Here is a 12,805-nt window from a genome sequence, read left to right as displayed (position 1 = left end):
ATAAAGAAAGATAGGTATGAGAAATATGCTCCAAAATGTTAATTTAGTGGGTGGTATGCCCCCTCGAGAGATGGGCTGAATTTTTTTTTGAAAAATCAGGCGATCTCTCAAAAAAAAGAGAGAAATAAATTGGGGAGAGATAGAATAAAAGAATTTAGAAGTTAGGGTGAAAGAATGGGAGAAGACGGAGTGACTGTGGGGAAACGACAAGCCTCAAAAGTATACGGGGTCACAGTGCAAATGTAGTGTTTGTGCTTTTGATTGTGATGGGGTTCACCTAGTTTGCTCAACACTTCACCTAGTTGGTGTTGCTCAATTCCACCAACTCGCCAGTCCTAGTTGCTCTCTAGACCTCCAAGTCCTTCTTAGTCTCTTCTAGGGCTTGATTCTTGACCATTCTAAGGTGTTTTCTTCAAGTGTTTTGGCTAGGATCCCTACCAATTCACAGTGCTTCCCATGTGCTCAATTATGGCTTCTTAGCTTCAAGTTGTCAAATTGACCTCCTCCCATTGTGAGATGATGCAGAGGTGTGGAGGCATCTTCTTTTAATTTTTTTAATGCATTTAGGGTCCATTTGAGGTTTGCAACCATTTGCTTTCTTACCGATTTTAATATTTTGCCTAGAAAAGGGCTACGAGGAATTAGCCCAATTAGGCCTCCTAAAACCGATTTTTTAGGGCTTGAGTGAAAATGGTCCAAAAGACCCCCTAGAAAGTTTGGTTTTTCTTCAATTATTCATCTAACCTCAAGATATTTTTGTGGTTTTGGCATCTTTTTTCACCGTACAATATGCTAACCCCAAAATGAGGGTTTTGAAGGGTTTCTAGGCCTTCTAACCGACACGGACTGGTCAAGTTGGTGTTTGGGCATCAAATGACCTTGTCAAGGCTCCTCCTTGCATTTGAAACTTTTTCCCAACTCCATGGACCCCTCCAAAAGCTTATATCGTGATTTGGCATTCACCCCTGCACTTTGCACCATATTTTCACCTCTTTTCCTCTAGTCAGGTTACTCCTGGTCTCACCTAGAATAAGGTGAAAGTCATATTGAAACTCTTCTCCAAAACTTGTCCCTGCATATGTACACTGTACAAGTGGTTTCCCTTCATTTCCCAACAAGCTGTGATGGCAGCACGTGTGGAACTCATGGGGGAACCAATTTTACAAAAAACTACTATATACAAGTCAAAACTGGCTGTTTACAAACCAAAGCAAGAAAACACTAATTAAAACTATCTGCAAAGCTTGAAATGGAACCAACAATACTGTAACACACTAGAGAAACTCAATCCATTTCTGGATCAATGGATTCAATCTATATTCAATTACAAAATGAGTAAAATCAAACCAAAATGCTGCCAACTAGTCTGAAAATTAGTAGTTTCGGATTGTTGAACTTACAAAACACATTCTCCAACCTTTGTATCTGTGCAAGAGAGGGTACTTATAGCTTTTACCATGTGTGGATTCATCTTAGGGAATTGGACAATCCCTAACTCCATCACTAACCAATTCAGGACAAAAGTTGTCATGACAACTTTTTGCAATTTTGCACTTTTTCACTTTTTGGTCCTCCCAGCCTATGAGACCTATTCTAAGTCATTGCACATGACTTTTAAAACATTTCTAAGACTAATTTAACCCTCCCTAATGCCTATACCAATTTTTGACACTTTTAACCATCAAGAAAGTCAATTACCTACTCAAACCCACTATTTACACAAAAATTCAAACCTAAGAAGAATGAACTCAACCTAGGCCTACATTGACTCAAAACACTAACACTTGGACCCTCCTAGAGTCCTTATTCACTAACTGACTTGGCTAGGGTCATTACAAGCCAAAATTGAGAAAACTTAAAAGTCTAAGTCCTAGGTGCTCTTGCACAAGATTGATACTGTACAATGGATCAAAATTGGTTGAAAAATCTGGTGCAATCGGTTTAATTTCCCCGGTTGAGTCAAAGTGTGACAGTTGATGTTAGTTGTTCGCTTGGACAGGATAAAGTCTGAGCAAGTGAATCAAAGTGACATGTTGGTGACTTAGACAATTGATGTAATTGTCTATTTTGATTGTGTTTGATTGGTTGATCAATTGATAGTGTTTGTGTTGTAGGTTGTTTGTGGAGTTTGCTAGAGTTAGCATAGCTATTGAGACTAGGAAATTGATGTAAATGTCTATTGTAGTCTAGGTGTGCATGAGTCGATGTACCTATGTAGACAGAGTGACTTGCTTTGCTTATAGGATGACCTAGGTAACATAGGTTTGGAGAAATGCTCGGTGATGAACGTGGCTTGACTGGTTTGATGGGACATGATGTAGGGTATGTGATTATGATGATGACCTAGATAGGGAGGGTGATGGGGGAATCCAGTGTTAGATAGAAGGTATGGAGGACCTAGGACCCATTCATATGTAATAAGAGCAAAATAGAGTATCCATTGTCATGACTATGTATGAATGATATGCAGCAATATGGATGGGTGATATGCAATGAAATGCAATATAAATAGATGAGATGAAATGGTGATCCACGACTTATTCACAGTGCATAATTTTCATCATTGAGCATGGTAGTATCAATCTTAGACAAGGCAGTAGAAACCAAGTTTGGAGCATTGTACCTGTAAGCAAGCAGTATGGATAAAAGAATATGGACCCTCCGTTCTGGTTCATGTGCAAATGGTCGAGGTATACATTGTAGTCAGTAAGCCATAGTGATCCATGACTATATTTTTGCATATGATCATGTAGCTTAGTGAACTTCCCACGTAGAGACCATTAGTGCATGCCCTAGAACTTCATTTGAACAATTTGCAGGCAATAAACAAACGATACTTAGGAACCATCCCGACTACTCTAATCATTTGTGGATATCCTAGAGTAGCGTAGGAATAAATGAAAAAAGAAATTAACAGATCGATCAAGTACTTGAGAGCTTAAACATAATTTTCTTATCAAAGAAAATGTTATCTTGTCTTCGTTTTGGTAAGGAAGGATGCATCCTTGTTAAGACAGTTGTGTGTACCTGTGTTGATTGTTTGGTTGATTTGATAAGTGATCATCGTTTTGAGTAGCTTAAAATGTTTGTTTGATGTCTGTTTCGATGTGTATGTACAATGGATTTTTTATGCGTTTCCATGTGTTTGATCGATTTTTTATGTTTTATGATGTTTTTGGATTTTGTGAGTGTTATTGAATGATTTTGAATTTTGTGAGACAATTTTCAAATGTTTTTGGTATTTTGTGAGATATTTTTGAATGAAGAACTCAATGAATCATAAGTAATGTAGATTCCAGTTCCATCAATAGGTTTAAGAGCATTGCCCCTAGTTTAGACATGACTATGAAAAAAGCGGGATGCAAGACGCATGAAGTATTATCCTTGATTGCAGATCAATAACAAGCCATGGTTTGAATGATGGATGAGTGGATGCAATGAATGTGATCGCAACAAGTTTGAAAGAAAATGGAGCCGTAGCCTTTATGAGTGACGCCTGTTTGCCAGGTTTTCACCATCGCACTTACCCAAGGTGCCACCGGAGTGGTTGTTCACCGTTTGGATGCATGATTTTTCTTTACTATTTTGATTTTTTTGTATTTTCTTTAGGACATTTATCTGAATGTTTTTGGTGTTTTTCTAATATGTATTGGAGCCTGATGCTCTATATAGCTTATGTATGAAACCATTTGATGTGCATGTTGTTGATCGGATCAACTAGCGGTTCCCCTTCTGAAGTAGCCAACTGATATGCTCCAGACCCAAATATAGCAGTGATAACATATGGACCCAACCAGTTTGATTAAAAATTTCCTTGATGTTCTCTGTTTGGTTGGTTACGAGGATTCTCTCGAACAACAAGATCACCTATCTCAAATGTACGAGGTTTAACTCGGTGATTATAGCTTCTGCTCATGCGCTGTTGATAGGCTTTGAGGTGGTTGTATGCAGCTTGTCACCTTTCATCAAGTAGTTCCAAGTCTTGAAGACAGGAGACTTGGTATGCTTCATCATCTATAAGATTATGCAAGGAAACCCATAGAGATGGTATCTCGACCTCAATAGGAAGGATGGCTTATGTGCCATAGACCAGTGAGTAGGGAGTTGTGCTTGTAGGGATTCAAATGCTAGTTCTGATATGCCCATAGTGTTGGATTTAATTGAACGTGCCAATCACGACCGACATCATTGACTGTCTTCTTGAGGATTCTTAATATGTTCTTGTTCGATGCTTCAGCCTAACCATTGCCTTGTGGGTAATAGGGAGTGGAAAAGCGGTGTTGGATGTGAAACTTCTCACAGAGCTCATGGACATCCTGATTTTTGAAAGGAAGCTCGTTATTTGTGATGATGGACATGGGTACACCATACTAGCAGATGATGTAATTAAGGATGAATGAGGTGATCTTCTTGCTGGTGACTTAGGTATGTGGAACAACTTCGATCCACTTTGTGAAGTATTTGGTGGCGGTAATGATAAATTTGTGGCCGTTGGATGAGGATGGATGGATTTTACCCACAAGGTCAAGTCCCCACTGACAAAAGGGCCATGGTGTTGTGATTGGTTGCAATTCCTGTGTTGGTGCATGTATCGGGTCTCCATGAACTTGGCATTTATTACATTTTCTGACAAAATAGTAGGAGTCTTTTTCCATGGACAGTCAATAGTATCCAGCGTGTATGATCTTCTTTGCTAGTGAAGGACCACTTGAGTGAGTCCCACAAATTCCTTCACGCACCTCTTCCAAGGCCTTTGTTGTCTCGTCTTGTTCTAAACATCGAAGGAGAGTACCATCAAGATTGCGTTGGTATAGGGTTTCAACAATGATGGTGTATTGAGCGGTTTGGTAAATGAAGGTTTTGCATTGGTTATTCGATTGGTTAGGAGGAAGTGTGTGATCATGTAGGTAGGTGTAGAACTCATCGTACCATGGGGATTCAAAACTAACAAGGGGACATATCATCTTGGATTCGGGGATATCATAAGCGGGAATCCAAAGTTGTTCTACTAAGAACTCATAGCGTGTTGAATTCTATGGAAGATCTAGGAGAGATGCAATGGTAGCCATGGCGTTAGTAGCTCGATTCCGATCTCTAGGTATTTGCTCAAAGGTGATAGTATTAAATGATGCTTTTAAACTATCCACCATTTGCTTGTACAACATAAGTTTATCATCTTTGGTCTAATATTCATCTGTGACTTGTCGGATGACTAGTTGGGAGTCGCCATATATCTGTAGCTCTTTTAGTTTCCATTGTATGGCTAGTCGAAGTCCTGTGATCAAGGCCTCATATTCTTCTATGTTGTTTGTACATGGAAAAGTCAGCCTACAAGACTTCAGGATGCTGTCACCTTGAGGTGTGATAAATAGAATGCCTGCCCCGAGCCATGTTTAGTATATGAACCGTCAAAGTAGAGCTTCCATGGTTGTGCTACTGTGATCATGAAGATCTCTTCATCCAAAAAATTTGAAACAAGAGGATGATCACCTATGAGGGGTGCATCGCCCAACTGATCGACAATAACTTGTCCCTTGATAGCCTTACGGTCCACATACTCAATGTCAAATCACTCAGAATCATCACCCATTTGGCCAAGTGACCTGTTAATGTTGCTTTGTTGAGTAAGTACTTTAGTGGATCGATCTTGGCAATGAGTTGTAGTTTATGTGTTAACAGGTAGTGCCTCAGTTTAGTGGCTACCAAGATTACTGCTAGGCAAGCTCGCTCAATAGGTGTGTAATTAAGTTCATAGCCGACTAGTGTGCGAGAGAGCATACAACACACTCTTTCCCTTCTGCATTATGTTGTGCCAACACTACTCCCAATGTCATATTTGTTGCTGAAATATAGAGCAATAGAGGTCTACTTGGATCTGGTGGGATCAATAATGGTGTATTCATGAGATAGTCCTTAAGCATCTGGAATGCTTGTTGGCATTGGGCATCCCATTGAAAGCGGATGTTTTTGTGTAACATGTATGTAAAGGGGTGACACTTATCTGCTAGTTGTGCAATGAATCTTTGGATGGATTGTAGCCACCCTTGTAATGTCCTTAGCTGAGTGATGTTCCTCGGAGATGGCATGTCCATGATTGCTTTGACCTTTGCATGATAGACCTCAATGCCTTTGCTTGAGACAATATATCCTAGAAGCTTCCCCGAGGTTACTCCAAAGACACATTTCTTTAGGTTGAGTCAAACATGATATTGTTCTAGTCTGTCAAAGATTTTATCTAATATTGCAAGATGACCTTCTCTTGTTAATGATTTTGCCAGTAAGTCATCGATATAATCTTCCATTATGGTATGCATCATATCATGAAAGATGGTGGTCATTGCTCATTGATAGGTCGCTCCTGCATTCTTTAGACCAAAAGGCATCACATTCCAACAGTATGTTCCCCATGGGCATGTGAAGGCAGTCTTATGTTGATCCTCTGGTGTGATCTTTATCTAATTGTATCTTGAAAAGTCATCCATGAGAGAAAGCATGGCATGTCCTATTGTTAGGTCCATGACCATGTCAATGTTTGGTAGGGGGAAGTCATCTTTAGGACATGCCTTGTTTAGATCTCTGAAGTCAGTACAGATACAAATGCCCCCATTTGGTTTGCCGACAGGTACAATGTTGGATATCCAATCTGCATAATCAATTGGTCTAATAAAACCAACGTCCAGGAGTTTCTTAAGTTCTGCTTTGACTAGTACAACCATTCGAGGGTGCATCTTGTAAAGCTTCTGTTTTACTAGTTTAGCTCCTTCTGCCACGGTGAGGTGATGGATGACCAAATCAGGATTGAGACTAGGCATGTTGGCATATGACCATGCGAAGTTGATCTGACGCTTCTGGAAGAATTCTACAAACTTAGGTTGTTCCTATGGAGTTAAAAGGGATGCTAGATGTATTTGGTGAGGAGTCTCTTAGGTCCCCACATTGGATTCTTTTGTTTCCTCAATAAGGATCGTTGATCATTCCTGATTTGTACTAGAGGGGAGGATGTCAAACCTTTCATCCATTGGCGCCTCTAAGAGGTTTTCACCATTGGATATGCTCTTCCTTTTTACTTTTTTGGGATCAAACAGTGCCACATTGTGGTTTTCACTAGAAGATCCATGTTTTATTGTGATATTTCTACAGCCAAAAGGTTTGGCATCCACCCCGAAGTATGGTGCTCTATTAATTTCAATGGTGAATCCAACTTTGTGATCCCCGCTTGGTATGTTATCCCGCAGTTCCAAAAAGTCAATGATCGCCTCATCGTTTTGGAATTGGTCAAGGCATGGGGGATTTAGTCGGTTCCATTCAATGAGTTCAAGATGGATAATGGGCATTACCTCATTGATCAGGTTAAGCCCCTTGGATGTGTTAGTGACGGTTAAGATATTGTGGTGAAGGTCATTGATGGTACTCTCCTTGTTAGAATTAGGCACAGGATGTGACATAGGGTCTATGGAAGGTGTTTCCAGTTCAGGAACCCAAGAGGTTTTAATTTGTGCTTCTTTGTAAATAGGGATTTCTTTGCGAGGTGGAGGTGGTGATGTGTCTTTGTCATCTGAAGTATTGAGATGTACAAAATCAAATTCCCACTCATGTGAGTCAGTCTCTAAGTTGCTTTCTAGTATCCGATTACTATACCAAACCGAGATAGCTTTTGAGTTGAAAACTGCAAGTGTAATCGGTTGATGTACCTTTGGAGATGGAATGGTTGGTGCTATGGGGAGGATTATTGGGATCAGTGAATCTGATACTGGGAGTATCGGCATTGTTGAATCAGTTGTTTCTGATGGAATTATCAGTGTTGTCAATACTGCTAATGGTGTTGTTGATGTGGTTGTTGTTGTTGATGGGGTTGTTGGTTTGAATGGTGGTATGATTGGTGTTGTGGATGGTATTGATGGGATTATCAACCTTATTGGGGTAGTTGGTGTGGTTTGGGTACTGCTGATATAATCAAGGGTGGCCTCTTTAGAGTATTAGGTTGATATAGAGGTTTGTTGGGTTTCCCTTTGAATCTGAGCTTAGGAAGAGTCTCCTTTTGAAAACCCAATCCAGTGTTATCTTTGGGCTTTAATTCAGGCTGCAACGGCTCATGTCATCCTTGCTTGCAAGGTCCCAAAGCACTCTGACCATCATAGCCCATTCTTTGCATAATGGTAAGACCTTTGCCATATTCATCTGTAGGAAGCTTAGCCTGTGGGATTTTCATGGTGATAGGGTCTTTATAGATCCATTCTGCTAAGTCCTCATCTCTGGTCTCCTCTTCCTGACTTTTTCCAAGGATAAAAGGTGCCAAAGTGAATGTTGGCTTGACCAGTGGTGGTTGAAGTAACCTTTGAGGCTTACCATGCATTCTAGAGGAAGTGGGTAGTTGCCCAACATAAAAGAGTTGGCTTAGATTGTATTCCCTAGGACCTTCCTCTTCCATTTTCATCTTCAGCTTCTCTTGATGTGGTATAGTGGTGTTTGAATTTGAAAGAGAGGCTGGACTAACATATGATGTGGATGGGATAGCTTCTCTATTGTTAGGAACGATAATCTGTAGCTGATGGTTGATATTGTTACAATATGCAAATGGATTTGCATCACCAAGGATTATAATTTCTACATCGTTATGAGAAAAATTGATACACCAGTGATAGGTGGAAGGAACGGCTTGCATGGCGTGTGTCCAAGGTCTTCCTAACAAAAAATTATACGACAGAGGAAGGTCCAGAACTTGACATATGATGTGCTTCACAACTGGGCCCACTCGGATTGGTAACACAATTGCTCCTTTGGAAGAACGCTCTGCATCATCGCAGGCTTTTACGGTTATCTTTTTGCAGAGGTCCACTGATTCAACTACATATCACAATATTGTGACCAACTGTAATGTACATATATTCAAGCTTGCTCCATTGTCAATCAAGACTTGCTTGATCCTGTGTTGGTTGATAAATCCTTCAATATGGAGTGAGGCGTTATGAGGTTGTTGGAAGGATGTATTGTCGCTTTCAGAGAAAGTGAGACATGGTGATGACCTTAGATTACCAACCATAGCTTAAAATTGATTTGTATTTAGATTGGCAGGGACTGACACCTCTTGGAGAGCTTGATCCAAGATTGTTTTATGAGACAAGGATAGGTGCAAAATCTCTAAGATGGATATAAGCGTGGGCATCTTATCTAACTATTCCACAAGGTTATACTGCTTTGGGATGGATGTTGTGCCTTATGGAGCTGCTTTAATGGTGATATTGCTATGATGCATAACAACATTGCAGGTATGGTTTGGATCTTTGATTGTAATGGTTGCAATTTGTTCATTGGCATCATATAGGTGATTCATAGTGTAATTATAGGTGACTCACATATAATCAGCTACATCTGTGTTTCTTCCTGAAGTGGAAGGGCCCCTTTGATCTTGTGATGGAAGCAAATTCTTGAACATGAGATGATCATTATTTGAGGTCTTTGGGTCATGTCCTTCAATTTCAATCTCTCCTTGGTCAATAAGATCCTGAACAAGATCTTTCAATCTATGACAGTTACTTGTTTTATGCCCTTTCCCTTGATGAAATTCACAATGTTTGTTATCTCTCCATCATCTAGGTTTGACCTGAGGTTCGTAATTAGATGGCTTTGGTAAGGTCACTAGATTTGAAGAGACCAATTGATGTAACACTGTTTCAATAGGTTCCCCTAAGGGTGTGTATTGATGTTTTGGTTTATAATTTTGTTGTTGTTGCCTCGATTCCTCTTGGGGTGCATTGCCTCCTTGATTTTGTGGAGGAGCAACCGTGTTGTTTTTAGGAGGGGTATTTTGCCCCACAAATCAAACCACAGGTTGTGCACTCTTTATAGTCCTTGCATCTACAACCCCGTCATTGACGATGTTTTTGTTTTTATTCCAGAAGTTGGGTTTATCACTGTTAAAGCGTGGGAAAGGGCAATCTTTTGGTTCATAGTATATCTTGATAAGTCCCTTTTTAATGAGGGTCCGTTCACATTTTAACCCTTGGGTGATCATGTCAGCAAAGGATTTTGTGCCCTTCATGTCTAGGTGGAATTCCATTTCATCGTTCAAGTTGGAAATAAATATTTCCACTAGCTCTCGTTCAGATAGATGAAGAGAACGCCTACTAGATAGTTGTCTCCACCATTGCAGGAAAGTTGAAAATAGCTCCCCTAGTTTTTGCTTGGTATTACATAGATCTGTCATGGTAACATCGCGTTCTATGTTGTGTGAATAATGTGCGATGAACTTTAGGACCAGTTCTTCAAATGTCCTAATGTCGCCTGTTAATCGGGAAAACCATGGTGTGGTTGTCCCTCCCAAACTCTGAGGAAAGAGGCACATTAGACATGTGTCTTCATATGCCACTTCTAAGCAAGCTGAGTGAAATTCCCTGACATGATCTCTAGGGTCTCCTTTTCCCTGATACTTTTCAAACTTACGTGTTTCAAACCCTCGTGGAAAAGGTGGCATATGTAGATTCCTATCAAAGGGATAGGGACAAATATCATTAAGTGAAAACTGGGCAGTTTTCACACCACTATGGAGTTGTTGGGCTAGATTCTGGACTTGTTGCCTCAACATGTCAATGTCATTAGGAGGAGGAGGTGGTGGGGGATTTCCTTGATTAAGGTCATATCTGAAGTTATCTTGACCTCTTCCATCCTCATTATGACTATGGTGTTCCAATGCTTGCCGTAATTATGCGATATCAAAATCAGAGGGTAGCTTGGCTCCCTCTTGAACAAGTCTTAAAAAATGAGCATCAGCGTTATTTTTGAGAATTCCATCAAAAAGTCAGTTGAAGAGGGGGTTGTGTTGTGCCCTTTCTATTGCTTTAGGAGTGGGAGTACTAGGATTCTCATCATTTGCATTTCCTCCAAGGGCTTCTTGGAATTCATTGATATTTTCCTCCTCTTCCTCTTCGATTTCTAGTTGTCTAGTCCTTGATCTGGTTTGAGCCATTTTGTTTGAAATTTGTTGCTGAAGTTGTTGGCATATGATGAAATGATGATAGTGTATGTTGTCATTGATGTCACTAAGTGAACCAATATATGATGCTCAAGCAGGTGAACCAAGTATGAACCAATGTGAAGACTGGAAGCAGCTATGGTCAACCAGGATGGAGTGGACCGATGTCGAGGTTCACTAAGTGTGATTACCAGTTGGTAGTCTCTGTTTAACTCTAGGGTTTCTGGTTTGGCTCATGCGGTGCAACCGATGGTGTTTTGTGAACAATAAGGATAAGGATCAGGATACCATGTCAATTATGTGCATGTGAAGGATTTCCTTGAGGATCTTGTGTGTGAAGATCGAATGCATTGAATGCCTACCTCAGGAATGCGCAATTTTCTGAGTGGTATATGAAGAGCGCGTGATGGGTTACTATTTTCCAGATGCAGTGAAGATCGGATGATGCAAAATAACTTGAGATCTGTTTTAGATCGTTTCACTCTATGCAATATGTTTGGACAATCATGATTGGACCGCTTGTAATTGTAAACCTAAATTGTTTAGGGTTTAGGGTTTATGCTACCGACCTAATTGTTGTCTATAAGGTCAATGATGTTTGTTTTTGTTTGAGTTGGCAAAAGATTTTTTTTGTGTCTGCATGTTGAGATACTTGCCAAACCAGAATGTGGAATCTGCAGAGTGTGATTGTAGAGGAGAAGAGCTGAAAAGGATCTGCCTTAGCAAGTAATGTTGTTATCATATCAGAGCTTTACCTGTTGACTTCTAACCATTTCAATGGAAGGAAAATCCCTTGACATGGCAGCTTTAACAGGCTTGTTGCAAATCCTCTAACTAGGTGACTCAAGTTCATTAAGTTCTTTAAATCCTCTAGCGAGATAACCTTTAATGGGGTTTATAGCCATCCCTTAACCAAGTGATCCCTAATAGGATCAGTTCCTAACATAACCTTATTGTAAAGTCTTCAACCAGACTAGGCTCCTAACAGAGCAGACTTCAAAAGAGTTCAAAACAAGCTTGTGGGTATTCATCCCCACTATGGTTTTTCCCATTTGGGTTTCCACGTGAAAAATCTGTATGTTATGGGTTGTGAGTTTTCATGTGATGATTAAGTAGTTTTGATTAAAGTTGAATATGCATGTAGTGCTAAACGATCGTGGTATTATTGATGCAACACATGCATGACTAAACTGATAAAGTAGCTATCAAGACGTGAGATTTGTTGAATGTTGTTTTAAGTACTTTTGGTTAACTGGTTTAGCTGTCTGAAGCATTTCTGTTTAACCGATATTGCTATGGTTAAGTATAGTGGCATAGACAATCGATTATATGTGTTAAAAGAGTGTCAAAATATTGAAGCAAGTTTTTGTTTGTAATGATGCACCCCCCCCCCCTTAGTACCAATTAGGGTATTAGTTGTTCATCATTATTCATCAATTGGTATCAGAGCAACTCCAGGTCTTCGGTGATATAAGCTTAACCGCTTGAGGCAAAAGATCATGCTTTAACGATGAAGAGGGAAGGTCCTAAGTTCAATGGGGATAACTTCAAAATATGGAAGGACTAAATGAAGATTTATATCAAGAGTTTGGGTGCTCAACACTGGAGCTATGTTGAGAATGCCTATGTAATCCCCACTGGCACTCTAATCGATGATCAGAAAAGAGAGATTCAAGAAAATGGGCAAGTCATGGAAGCTCTTATTAGCAGTCTGTCCGATATTGAGTTCATTGATGTACAAGATAAGGATGATCCTATGGATGTATGGGACACACTGGAAACCATTTATGGTGGTGATGAGCATGTCAAGCAGGCTAAGGAAGAAGCCTCGAAGAA

The sequence above is a fragment of the Cryptomeria japonica genome, chromosome 10 (genome assembly GCF_030272615.1).
Source record: "Cryptomeria japonica chromosome 10, Sugi_1.0, whole genome shotgun sequence".
NCBI classification, from domain to species: domain Eukaryota; kingdom Viridiplantae; phylum Streptophyta; class Pinopsida; order Cupressales; family Cupressaceae; genus Cryptomeria; species Cryptomeria japonica.
The sequence above is the reverse complement of the archived record's forward strand: the minus strand, read 5'-3'. Positions refer to the sequence as shown.